This window comes from Schistocerca nitens, chromosome 4, assembly GCF_023898315.1.
Source record: "Schistocerca nitens isolate TAMUIC-IGC-003100 chromosome 4, iqSchNite1.1, whole genome shotgun sequence".
NCBI classification, from domain to species: Eukaryota; Metazoa; Arthropoda; class Insecta; order Orthoptera; family Acrididae; genus Schistocerca; species Schistocerca nitens.
In genome coordinates this window covers 107,037,465-107,051,854 of record NC_064617.1, presented here as the reverse complement: position 1 = coordinate 107,051,854, position 14,390 = coordinate 107,037,465, and positions in this window count along the sequence as shown.

Sequence of the window (14,390 nt, the reverse complement as noted above, 5' to 3'; positions counted from 1 at the left end):
GTAGAGTCGCACATCACCAGAGAAGGGCTGAGACACCTTAGTTAATTATTCAGCGATCCGTGCACATGATATGTGCGCAGTGTGCAGACAGATCATAGCGTGTGGGAAGTAGATATGCGTTATGTGCCGCTATGAGATGTGAGCACCCCTGGAAGTTGGTCTTGAGGTTTGTGCAAATCTGTGGACGCAGATCATATCTACATAGACAAGTCGTGCGGTGGGGACCAACCGAATGTCACCACCATTTGTTTATTCGTAACAGCAATGAAGAATTACCTTAGTTGCTACAGGTACAAAGACAAATATGTGAAAGAAGAAAAAGTTGGCATTATATGAATACTTGTTGGGGATATGTGAACAAACATTTTCCAGCGTGCATAGTGACACACAAGATACGATGTGCAGAGTGCATTAAACTCTGTGGAATATACATGTTTCGTGTTTTTTGATGGGGCAACGTAATACAATTTGGTAGTCAAATGTATTAATATGTGTTCTGCGAATAAGGCATTAGTTTATTTTGTCCCTTAAATAGTCGTTACCTATCATTTAGCTGCGGTAATCCGCATAAACTACAACAATACTTTTACGTGCTGAGCCATACTGTGCTGTTTTGGTTGCATTTTGAATAAATGTTTTAAATGTATTATTATGTTTCGAAAATGAGTACGATTGTTGAGAAAAGTATTTGGTCATCAGCAGCAGTAATTTCTTGGTATTCGTACACATAAAATGGAAGAAACCCAACTGCTCGAAAAATGGCCTTTTTCCTTACGGTGGTGAATCTCAAAAAAGACTGGTAGAAGTTAAGCTTTTTTTCCTTTTTATACATGTCTGATAGATCACACCTGCATAATTTGTGGTCAGTTTGCTTTAAACTGAAACATATTTCCCGTGCGCTACTATGGAACAAGGAGAAGCAGTTTCATGTGTTATTAAAAATCAAAATTCTCTTGAAATATTCCACTCTTGGTTGGATAGGTTGTTCTGCAGAATAGAGATGAACACACACAAACACGATGAAGAAAAATTCGCGCATTCGAGCTTTGTAGTGCGATTCCTCACATACCAGCAATACGAAAATGTCTGTCACAAAATTTCGCCCTACACATATCTCCAGTAGTAAATGATAGTTAAAGATTGGAAACATTGTAGTCACATGTACGGTAAATACCTCTAATAGCAGATGCAAGTAATGCTGTGCAGTTGGTAGAGTGGATAGCATTTTCATTTAGCATGCAGGAGGTCGAGGTTTCGATTGTGGGTCGAGGTGTATTTGTTTTTAATTGCCAATTTTATTCTGCTGTATAATATAGTAGTATACACCATTTCTTAAGCCATATACATCCAATATTTACATAATACAGCGTTTTTCTAACGGCAAACAACAAAAGTGTGGTCAGAAAAATCAGACATCTGAAGCAAATGACCAGTGCATTTCGAGATCCTACAGATGACTGCACAGATAAAGAACTCAACAACTATTAGTCATTTATACTATAAGCAGTACGTCTGCACAAATATAACACATTAGCAACCAATGACAATAAAAATTTCCATATTATTGATCACATGACGTTTTAAAAATATATATATATACACTCCTGGAAATTGAAATAAGAACACCGTGAATTCATTGTCCCAGGAAGGGGAAACTTTATTGACACATTCCTGGGGTCAGATACATCACATGATCACACTGACAGAACCACAGGCACATAGACACAGGCAACAGAGCATGCACAATGTCGGCACTAGTACAGTGTATATCCACCTTTCGCAGCAATGCAGGCTGCTATTCTCCCATGGAGACGATCGTAGAGATGCTGGATGTAGTCCTGTGGAACGGCTTGCCATGCCATTTCCACCTGGCGCCTCAGTTGGACCAGCGTTCGTGCTGGACGTGCAGACCGCGTGAGACGATGCTTCATCCGGTCCCAAACATGTTCAATGGGGGACAGATCCGGAGATCGTGCTGGCCAGGGTAGTTGACTTACACCTTCTAGAGCACGTTGGGTGGCACGGGATACATGCGGACGTGCATTGTCCTGTTGGAACAGCAAGTTCCCTTGCCGGTCTAGGAATGGTAGAACGATGGGTTCGATGACGGTTTGGATGTACCGTGCACTATTCAGTGTCCCCTCGACGATCACCAGTGGTGTACGGCCAGTGTAGGAGATCGCTCCCCACACCGTGATGCCGGGTGTTGGCCCTGTGTGCCTCGGTCGTATGCAGTCCTGATTGTGGCGCTCACCTGCACGGCGCCAAACACGCATACGACCATCATTGGCACCAAGGCAGAAGCGACTCTCATCGCTGAAGACGACACGTCTCCATTCGCCCCTCCATTCACGCCTGTCGCGACACCACTGGAGGCGGGCTGCACGATGTTGGGGCGTGAGCGGAAGACGGCCTAACGGTGTGCGGGACCGTAGCCCAGCTTCATGGAGACGGTTGCGAATGGTCCTCGCCGATACCCCAGGAGCAACAGTGTCCCTAATTTGCTGGGAAGTGGCGGTGCGGTCCCCTACGGCACTGCGTAGGATCCTACGGTCTTGGCGTGCATCCGTGCGTCGCTGCGGTCCAGTCCCAGGTCGACGGGCACGTGCACCTTCCGCCGACCACTGGCGACAGCATCGATGTACTGTGGAGACCTCACGCCCCACGTGTTGAGCAATTCGGCGGTACGTCCACCCGGCCTCCCGCATGCCCACTATACGCCCTCGCTCAAAGTCCGTCAACTGCACATACGGTTCACGTCCACGCTGTCGCGGCATGCTACCAGTGTTAAAGACTGCGATGGAGCTCCGTATGCCACGGCAAACTGGCTGACACTGACGGCGGCGGTGCACAAATGCTGCTCAGCTAGCGCCATTCGACGGCCTACACCGCGGTTCCTGGTGTGTCCGCTGTGCCGTGCGTGTGATCATTGCTTGTACAGCCCTCTCGCAGTGTCCGGAGCAAGTATGGTGGGTCTGACACACCGGTGTCAATGTGTTCTTTTTTCCATTTCCAGGAGTGTATATGTTGTCCTCAGAGCAGATGCTCAAAGCATGTCCAGATGTGCGACCCTCTGTATCATACAGCTCTGGATTCTTTGCGACATGGCTGCATTCACAGTTACAAAAGCAGCATGAATACACACTATCTGTTAATCCAGGTGAGTTAGGTCAGGTGAATGCAGATGTTATACAACTGAATCCCTCCATCTGAACCATATCCCTGGAAATGTTCTGTCTAAATACCATCACATATTAACTCTAAAGTGTGCAGGCACACCATCATATTGGAACCATAACCTCTGCTGAACATGAAGTTGAACAGCTTCCAATGTGTTAGCCAAATAGTTTGAGAGGAATGCATGATACCTTCGTGCAGTCAACTGGTCAGGCAACAAGTACGAACCCAGACTCCTGTCTCCAAATATTCCGATCCAGACGTTGATGCCAAAGTAAACTTGATATCCATGGTTGCCAGTGATGTGTGAGTTAACATCCAATAGTGGGCATTATGCATGTTGAAGACACCCTCATAAGTGAACGCTAGTTCATCGGACCATAGTACAGTGTTTGTGAAGTCGCTGTTGGCTTCCTATTGTTGTTGGAACCATTCTCAGACTTACATCCGCAGACAGCAGTCTATAGGATGCAGGTGTTGCATTAAAGGATAATGATAGGGGTGCAGCCCATGCTTGTGAAGCAAGTGCATTGCAAGACATGCAGGTGCCTTGATACACTACGTGTACTGTGCTGAAATTCTTGGTGTATGATTTCCAGAATAGCCTCCTCAGTAGCTGTAGTACAGTGAGAACGTGGACGACCTTTATCATGCAGTGGTGAAAGGCGAGAACCTGTCTCCCGAAGGCAAAACTTCACATGATGAAACATATTTTTATATGGATTACATCAACCAGGATATCTGCCACGAGCAGCAACTCCAGCCTCGTTATCAGATGCACCTACGACCAGAAGCACATCCACATACACATTGTTTGTGTATGACATACATCTGCAACATTGATTCAGGATAACACAAGAAGAAAATGCGATATATGTGAAAATGTACATCGAGTCTGTTATGAGCACATTACTCCGCTAGCAACTATTTCCTGTCTGATGAACAGCTAATACAAAATAAACACATCATTAGTTGTAGATAACTGTTTCATCTCACACACATTACCTGTCATACAGCTTTTGCTCTGCATTATTCATCCCGACACTACTAATTGTGAGATGTTCATTATCGAATTACGCAATTTCCCTAACGGTAATGGACGTCATATTTCCACATTTCCATCGATGATAATAATAATAATAATAATAATAATACTGCATGGAGACAATTATTAAACAGCATGCACCTATCAGTCTCAATGTTGAAAAGTGTAATTAATGGTTCCATGATAATAATGCATACAAATGGTAACTGAGTTTCAAAATTACTTGCAAAGCATGTTGCTAGCCCTGCAGGTGATGTAAGACCCCAACGAAATGTAATAGCCTGAACGTGGCAAGAATAATAGTTGCTACTAATCGATGGGACCATTGGGGGAGGGGATAAAGAAAACAGGTTTCGAGTCTAGTAGGTGCAGCAACAGTTCATGTCCACAATTTGCAAAAGGCTGCTTTAAAAGCTGACCAGTGAAAACGATTGTACTTCCATTTCGGTATTCGCAGTACGTCAGTGCATATGTTTTGCAGATCAGCTGTAATGGGTATATGACGATTAAGACACCAGGTACTGTACCACGCAGACTACATTTAGCAAATAAAAACAGTTACATCTCGATCCAGGATTGAAGCCTCGACGTCTTGCATACTAATCCAAAACGCTGTCCACTGCATCAACTGCGCAGAACTGCTGTTCTGTCCTGATGGAGGTAGATAACATACATGTAATTACAGTGTTGCCAGATTACCAATCTTTAATGTTCATTTTACTGGGGGAAATATCTGCAGAACCAAATTTTGTGAGAGACATTTTCGTGTTGCTAGTATGTGCGCAATCGCACTGCGAAATCCGAGTGTGCAAATTTTTATTTATCCTTTACACATACACATATATATACAGTAAGTGTGTGTGTGTGTGTGAGAGAGAGAGAGAGAGAGAGAGACAACTGAAAGTAACCAAGAGGATAAATATGTACCAATAGGAACATGAAATGATGATCTGTGAATTATATGAAAGCTGGAAGGTATGACGATCTGTACTGAGTGAGATTTCACTATTTCTCTTAAATACATTGTTTGCACAAATCTTGTGCAGAACTTACAAGACTGGCATCCTCACATGTTTCAAAGTAAAAATTCAGATGCCTTTTTGAAATTAATTTCAAGTTAATGTCTTTACCATTTGATTAACAGGTATAACATGTTAGTACGTAAGAGACCGTAAATTTCTTCATGTGTGTCACTGTCCACTTCCATTCATCCTGTTACATGATCTATGCTTCAGCAGATGACACCGAGGAGATAAAATGAATGTTATGGAGGCACTGTATTGTAAATTCATGCAGTATTCAATGTATTGAGCGGGGTGGGACGAGAAAAGTGTCATACATATTTTTAATATTTGGGATACATTTAAACAACGATGGAACATTTTTTTCAGTTCTACTTAGTCTATGATGTAGGGGGAGTATATACATTAAAGGCAGTACAAAATATGTGAAATAGCTACCAGTAAGCAAAAGTGTGCTCTAGCCTACAGGAAAGAGGAAAATATATATACAAAAACTGGAGAAAAAACGACAAAAAGCAGATGGTAACATCGCTAATGTGTGGCAAATTCAGTATTTTTTGGGACACTTTCAAAGGCATTGGCTTGCTACTAAGCCGTTTTGGAATGTTATGACAGCAAAACTGTACCTAGTAAGCAAAAGTGTGCTCTAGCCTACAGGAAAGAGGAAAATAAATACACAAAAACTGGAGAAAAAACGACAAAAAGCAGATGGTAACATCGCTAATGTGTGGCAAATTCAGTTTTTTTGGGACACTTTCAAAGGCATTGGCTTGCTACTAAGTCGTTTTGGAATGTTATGACAGCAAAACTGTACCTAAAAAAATTAGGCAATATGATGAAGTTCCATAAAAAATCCAAAGTAAGTGATGACTGTTCCATATACCAAAACATGATTGCATTTGGTCTGTGACACTTGTTGCAAAGAAGCAAACATACCTCTTCATTTTTCTCTTCACAGATAGAGAGTCCACTTTATTTTTGATGTCAAATTTAAATTGCTATGATGTTTACGAAGTGTCTATACCAAATCCACAGCACCCACGAAGAGAATCTGTTTGTACTAGCGATGTAGTGACATTCTAAATATACGAGGCACTTTATAGACAAACCTATGGCATCCCGAGATAACATGACAGGGTGACTGTGTATGGTGACAACAGAAAATCTGTTCTGTGCATCTGAATGTCCACTCCAGAGATATTTTTAGTCTACATCTGGACCATGTGTAGCTGGATGCTGTGGTCATGATACTGGCAGTATTCATCAATCCATGAGGCAACATACTGCGAGCAGCCAAACTGTAACTACCTTTTATTTCATAAATTTTTCGTTATCGATAACTTAAGTTCTGTTATTTCCACCGGCAACACGACCATAGCTTCTAGCTTAGCTGCATATGGTCCAGATAATGTTCCTGTAATTCCTGCATTTGAGCCTGCAGTGGCTTAAAACTAGTTTATGTTACAGAAAATAAATCCTGTCAAAAATTTAAGAAATCTATATCAAAATAAATCGCTAAAATAAACGATTATTGAGGATTGTATTTCAGATATCTCAACAAAATATTTTTCACTATGTTCATTTGCTTTTTAGTGGGACCATTGGAAGGGACTTTAATAAATACTAAGATTCATTAAATATTAACTATAGAAATGCTAGATTTTGATTTGCATTGTGGAAGAGGAGGAGTGGAGATGGTTTTCTACTACACAAATGTACGTTTTTGGCAGTGGAGGAGATAGGAAGTCTACAGCAGGATTCCATTTGCAAATGCCTGAAAATACTGTCTAACAGTTTCGGCGACAAGAGAAGTGGTGGAAAACTGGATTGCGAACTTCACACTTCTCTTACTACAGTTGACTTACCTGAAACGTTTAGCCGATCCCATTCTCTGGATATGTGGGCTGTGTCGATCTCCATAACTTTTCTCCAAAGAAGTAATGCTGGTTAGAGGAACCAAAAAATTACTGTCTCTCTCACTTGAAATAACTCGGTACTCTCATACTTCAAGTTCAGCTCAGGTATAGTTTCCTTTCCACAAGTTTCATATAAGCATACAAACTCTTGCAAGTCAACTACACTGATACCCATTAGATACCATTAAATATAATCACAATTGCCTGGTTTTAACAACCAAATAATTTATAGACGTCCCACACATCTTGCTTCGTTCAGAGCTAAGACATGAAGTAAGTTAAAAGTCTATAGTCAATTTTTTTTTGCAACAATCACATTCACAAACACAACAAAGAATAGCATTTAATTACTCACACAGCGTCTGTGGCTCTTGCGGCAAACACTTGTCGGCGTCGTTTGACTGCCCTGCTTATCGTCTTCTCGTTACAATCTTCCAACCTGCACACAGAAACCGGCGGCGCAGTAGATACGTTTCCGCTCTCTTACTTACTTTTAAAATATCGGGTGTTCGAAATCGTCGAAGGCTGAGTGTCTCTAAAATTTATACCGAAATTCTCGAGTCACTGCATATCCCTCCCCTTAGCCCGGACACTCGATATTTTATACATATTCATTAAGTATTTTAATATCTCACATAGCGCTAATTTATATTTTAATCAGTATACATTATGTTTCTTTTAGTAATCATGTACTTAATATCTAGCTCTTCTTTTTGCGTTTTGATAATAACTATCTGAATATTTCACCTAATGTTGGAGTTAGTACTTTTATATCTAGGGATCGTGCAGACAACGTTCTTGATATCCAGTCATGAGCTCCAGGTGTCATAGACACTTAATTATTTCTTTCTTCATTCTAATTCTCTGTACTAGTTTTTCATTAGTACGTAATAGTTTCATTACCTACAGTAGCTTGCAGTCTGGAGGAACCCTGGGCAAATGAAATTGTTCTTTCTGACAATCATGAACATAAAACATAATAATGCTAGTGGAATATAGAATTCAAATTTACCAGAAAATTCCTACAAAATGTGTAACTTCTGCCACAATACTGTCCTTTTCTGTTTAGGAACAATACCTATACCTTACATTTGGGTTGACCCTATGAGCGCACTTCCTCCTTCTGTTTCAGTAGATATACCCCTCTTAATTCCTATTTTCCTATGGCACAGGTCAATCTCCTTCCTGGTGCCCCTGTCTGCACAGTATAGGTCAGCCCTTCTCATGTCTTCCTATCTGCCCTTTATATCCATTAAATGGAGGGTGTGCCCCTGCTTATCCTTCGTGAGTAGGACTCATGGTTCATTCCCCAAGTATACATCTTTATGTAGACTATAATTAAATCTCCTCTGGAAAAGAAAACCTATTTCACACTTAACACTCACTTCCTAAATCTTCACTTAATCCCCTAGAGTCCTTCACTATTCTTCCACTTCTATGCTTCCAGTAGACACCACATTTATATACACTATTTAATATATCATAATTTACTTATGCTATACTTGTCCCACTATCCTACAAATTATCAGAACAAATGTTCGACTGACATTCCTGCATAATTATCACAATTAGTTCCTCCCTGGCTTGTGCTCATTAGTTCCTCCTTGGCTTATGCTTTCCTTAATTACTCACACTTCCTTCTTATGTATATTCGATGTAAAATTAGCATAGTTCTTCTATTCTTATGCACATAGGCGATATGGAATGATCATTGTTCTTATATATATATATATACATGCGTGCCCGCTGTAGAAAGGTCATAATAAACGACAATATGTGCATATTTCCCTAAAGTGTCCCTGTATAACCATGTGTGCGATGTAGAACCGTCACAGTAAACGGCAATGTGAGCATCCTTTCCTGATGTATAGATTCCTTTCCCCCTACAACACTTGACGGTTCTCCCCTTTTGATGTGTAAGATCATTGTTGCGTAATCGTAGTTTCTGTATGTATACGTAAGTGTGTTTGTGTAGCCTGATTCTTCGGCATACTTATATAAAATAAGTTGAAGGTTACTGGAAACCATGGGAAATGAGAAGGACTTCTGCGATAGAAGTATATAAATATGTAAAGAGGGAAAGATAGACAGGTACTCAAATGAGAAGTAAGTAAGGAAAAAGTAGAAATGCTAGCTAAGATCGAAGAAGAGAAAGAAGCTAGCCCCAAAGACAGGAAACCCTTCCCACCCCCCTTCCCCAGGATCCCTTCCTCGCCGGTACTTGTGTGAGAAGCGGGAGGAAGTATGGAGTTAATCGTCTCTAACAGAATGGACATTCTCACTGTCACCCTTAAAGTTCCCGAAGAAAAATCTTAGCAACACCTATGGAATGGCAAATGGTGAAGAATCAGTCACGCATGTTTGCAAGGGTCGTTTGGGAGGTGTGGTGTGTGTTCTGTGTTAGCCATGTTTGTACTTACACTATCCACCCCTCCAAAAGCTGATATAAAGCCTCCACTATACATCAAATCTCATAAAAGATAAAAAAAAATTCTGCATTACGTATAAAATTATGTGTCATATTATCACAATTAGTTAATGATTCATACAAAATCATATTTTCTATTAATCTAATATTCTTTGCAGTTTATTAATCTGCACCCAGGTTTGCATAGACCAACTGGATAAGAGATTACTTTCAAAGAATAGTTTGGGCAAAAGTAAGACCTAACTATTCGTGGATGGCGGGAGAGACTGGCTGGCTAGGCAAAAATTAGACCTAACTATATGCAAATGGTGGGAGAGACTGGTTGGCTAGGCAAAAATAAGAGCTAACTATACATGGAGAGCATCGGCTGCTGTTGACATTACAATCGAGGCCACTGCTGACTAGAGTGGAGGATGAAGGCACAATCCTCTAACAACCGAGGATGACTTCTCCTAATGGTGGATGATAGGATAGTATAAGAAGTAGAGTGATAGCGTAAGAAGTAGTGGGATGGTGTAAGAAGTCAGAAGAATTCGGTGCAGAAAAATTGTATTGCAGAAGAAACACCGAAAACAACGGGGGATCAGGCGGTCGTCACTCCGCCCATTAAACAGAATGGTAACGTCCCTGTGAGATATAAAATTTTATATCCTTAACATTGTGTTTTCCTTTATCTGATCCTATTGTATGATTTACTAAAAATAAGGCTTTGGGATGTATTACTGCTTGTACTCGGTAAGGTCCTTCATACTTCTGGAAAATTTATGTCTCTCCTTCTTCAGGACAGAGCTTTGAGGATGCTGTTTTACGAGAACTAGGTATCGACGTTGTACTGAGGTTCGATAGCCTTCAAATTATGTCCACTCACTCGTTGTTGTGCCTTGTCAACTAAATTATTTGAGGCTATGTCCTGTTTAAGTTGGTAATCGTCAGGAAATTGTTCAGGCTAAATGAAACATTTAATAATAGGTTCCCCTATAAAAGGTTTGCCTACTACTTATAAAGGTGATGATCCAGTTGATAAATGTGGTAGTTCATTTAAAATAAGTCCAAAGTCTTTGCTCTTCATTGCCCATAACGTATGTTTTGCATGGCAGAAGGGGCAGCATAATTTCCCAATCTCTTTCATCACTCGTTCACATGGATTTGACAATGGGTTATAGTTGGATATTAATACTTGACGAATATACTCCCATGCTAGAAATTCTTTAAATTCGTTACTGACAAATTGTGGCCCATTATTGGAGAGAAATCGTTTTGATTTACCTACCTCGAGAAGGTATTGTTGCAGGCAGTGTATAACAGTTGGTATATTTGCTAATAGGATCAACTTAACATACTTTGACCAACACTCTATGAGGACAAATATGTACGACACTCCTCCCTTTCCTTTCGGAAGTGGTCCAAAGAAATCCGCTGCTCTATGATCGTGTAATGTCTTAGGAATAATTGGAGACATTTTGTATGTAATATGAATGTTACTCTCTTTCACCTTCTTACAGATTTCACAAGTCTTAATTAAATATGCTACCTTATGTCCTAGCTTCTTAAAATAATAGAACTTATTCATATGAGCTATACATTTCTTTATCCTGAAACGTCTATATCCAGTAAGAACATACCACCCAATCTCATCCTCCATTAACTTCGGGATGCATAAACGCCAATGTTGCGATGTTATACTGCCTCTCCAAAGAAAATTATTCCCTATAACCTTCCATTTCTCTTCTTGATTAGGTGGTACAGACATTCTAATACGCATAGCAAATATTTCTGTAAAGTAGTGTTCATGATGGATGTTTTCAGTTATTCTTCGAGCCATTTCTTGTACCCCGTTATGTGGATAACCTACTGTCAAAAAGTTAATCGCAAAAATCACGCCGGGCCCTTCCATACATTTTAACTGTTTCATGCCTACAGGTAACCTAGACAAAGTGTCAGGTACAATATTTTCAGAATCTTTTATATACTGTATTCTAATGTCATATTCATGTAGGAACAACATTCCCTGCATTAATCTACTATGTAACAACCGATTATTCATTAAAAAGATAGAGCTTGGTGATCCGTATATATTTGTATATCTGACCTCCACACTAGTGTTTGAAATTTTTAGATACCCCATACTATTGCTAATAGTTCTTTTTCTGTGGCTGTATAGTTTAATTTTTGTTTGTTGAGACCCCGGCTAGCAAAAGCTACAGTTCTGTGATTTGTACTTTCCAGACCCCACTCTCCTTGGTAAAGATCTGGTGCTATACCATAGTTGGATGCATCTGTTAAAATTTTGAATGGCTCACCCATAACCAGATGGTGTAATATGGGTGATTTGACCAGTGCTCTTTTTATATTTTCAAATACATCATTGGCCTCTTGGTCCCAAAACCCATGGTATTCCCTTCCTTGTATATATCGTCTATAGTACCCGCCCATTCCAACAAATCCCTTCAATTGTCTTACGTTTTTAGGGGATGGACACTCCTTAATGGCCTTTATATGTTCCGGATCTGGTCTGACTCCTTGCACTCCTACGCTATGCCCTAAAAATTTAAGCTCTTGCCTCGCAAAATGCGATTTAGACAATTTTATTGTAATGCCTTTTTCTTTAAAGCTTTTCAGAGTTTTACTCAAGGTCAGGCAATGCTCTTCCCAGGTAGATGAGACTACTAGTATATCGTCTACATATACATTTTAAGTCCTTTAACAATTCCCTTCCTAATGCCTCGTCCAGTGCACATTTAAACACGGATACTTAGTCCGAACGGTAACATATTAAAATGATACAATTTCCCATCAAATAGAAACGCTGTATATTTCTTTGATTCAGGATGTAACCGAATTTGCCAAAATCCAGCAGTCAGGTCCATCGTACTAAAACACTGTGCTTTCTCAAATTTTGAGAATAATTCATTGATCTTAATGTGTCTTGTTAAAAGAAAAGAAAAATTCCTTGAGGTTTATGCTTATGTGCTGCTCCATGACTCTGCTGTCAATACCTTTATTCTTGGCTTTTGTGTAACTTCTATGTTTTTTCCAGTAAATGTGATTTTTCGTATCCAGGATGTAATTATAAAGTTAATAAAAAGTTTTCTCGCCTTTAAAATAATATTTTTCATCAGGTTATGGGCCCAGTACACGTGTAAAGGCAAACAACATAGTTTAAAATAATATTCGAAATGAGCCTATGTCTGTAAAGAAACATGATTGCTAACGGCGATATAAGGTCAGCATTGATAAGCTTGAAGGACCTGAGGACTGGGCAAATGGAAAGGGCATATTTCTATGGTGCTGCGTTCATATGGACTAGAAAATATTATTAACGGTACGCGTGAACGTGTAGAGTTGCCACAAGATGCGACAAGTGCACAAAAAGAAGCGTATGTGGAATGGCACAAGGACGACGCAAAGGCAGCAAGTCTTATAGGAAGTGCGCTAGGTAAACCTGGTGCAGAACTCGTCTTAACGTGCAAGAATGCTAAAGAACTTTGGGACAAATTACGCGCCTGATTTGAACGTAGCAGTATTCAGCGTTTGAATATGTTGATTGAAACATTTTTCCGTGTTAAACGTGATGAAACGGAAGATATTAGTGCACATGTGGCCAAACTGCAAAAGTTATTTGTGGACCTGAACGATGAGTTAGCAAAACATGATGAAAAGTGGCGCTACAAATCATATCACACCCAACAAACAGTATTTTGTTTTGTATAGTGAATTTGATGCTCCTCAAGTAATTTCATTGGGAAAACAAGATGTCAAAATGTGTGCGTACGGTCAAGGAACAGTTTACATCCAAATTCGACGAAACAATAATTGGTAAAATGCTAGAATGGACAATGTTTTGTACGTCCCTGATGCAAGTGCTAATCTGTTCTCTGTGAGAGCCATTGCCTGCAGAGGCTACAGTACTAATTTTAGTTATAATAATGTCTGTGCTCGAAAACAAGTGAATGACAATATTGTTATGACAGGTTATGTGAAAAGCGGACTTTCCTGCCTTTAAAATAATATTTTTCATCGTCTGTCTCGTTCCATCTCTATATGCTTATTCAAAGTACACGCGTCCAGTACTAACTGCACACGTCCTGTAACCTTTTTTACTGCTACCAAGGTGTTATTCATGACGCTAGAGCTACGTTCTATTATGTTATTGACAATCATTTTGTCAATTTCTTCCTTAACTGCTTCTTTTAAACTTACTGGTATTGGATAAGGCTTACAGAAAAATGGAGTAGTAGCTTTGATTTTAAATTTATGTACATAGTCACTAATATTACCTGGACGATCAGAAAATACCATTTTATATACCAGCAGAATTTTAGATAAATCTAATGTTTGGTCATTGGTTAATATTGGAGATTCATTTACTTTGTTTTCTATGTCAGCGCCGTGTAATACGTGACTTACGTTATCAATCGCTGATGACAATCTCGCTGTAGCAGCTAATCTCAGACATCGATTCTCAGTTGTTTGTTTACCAATATAGCTCTCTGTCACAAACTTTACACAACATTTTTAGTCACCTTTACCAAAATAAAGAAAACTCTCCTCAAAATTCAATATGACGTTAAATTCTGATAGCCAGTCTAGGCCAAATAACACATCCCTATTGATATTTTCCACAACTAAAAGTGCCTGACAAAATGGGATATTCCCAATAGTGCAGTTCACCTGGGTCTCGTGTTTTACAACTTTGCTCATTGTTCAGGTACCGACTATGTACACCCCTGTTACTGGTAATATCGGTAAGTGATATTTCGTTCGTAATGTGTTAAAGAAAGTGCTAGAAATAAGTGACACTT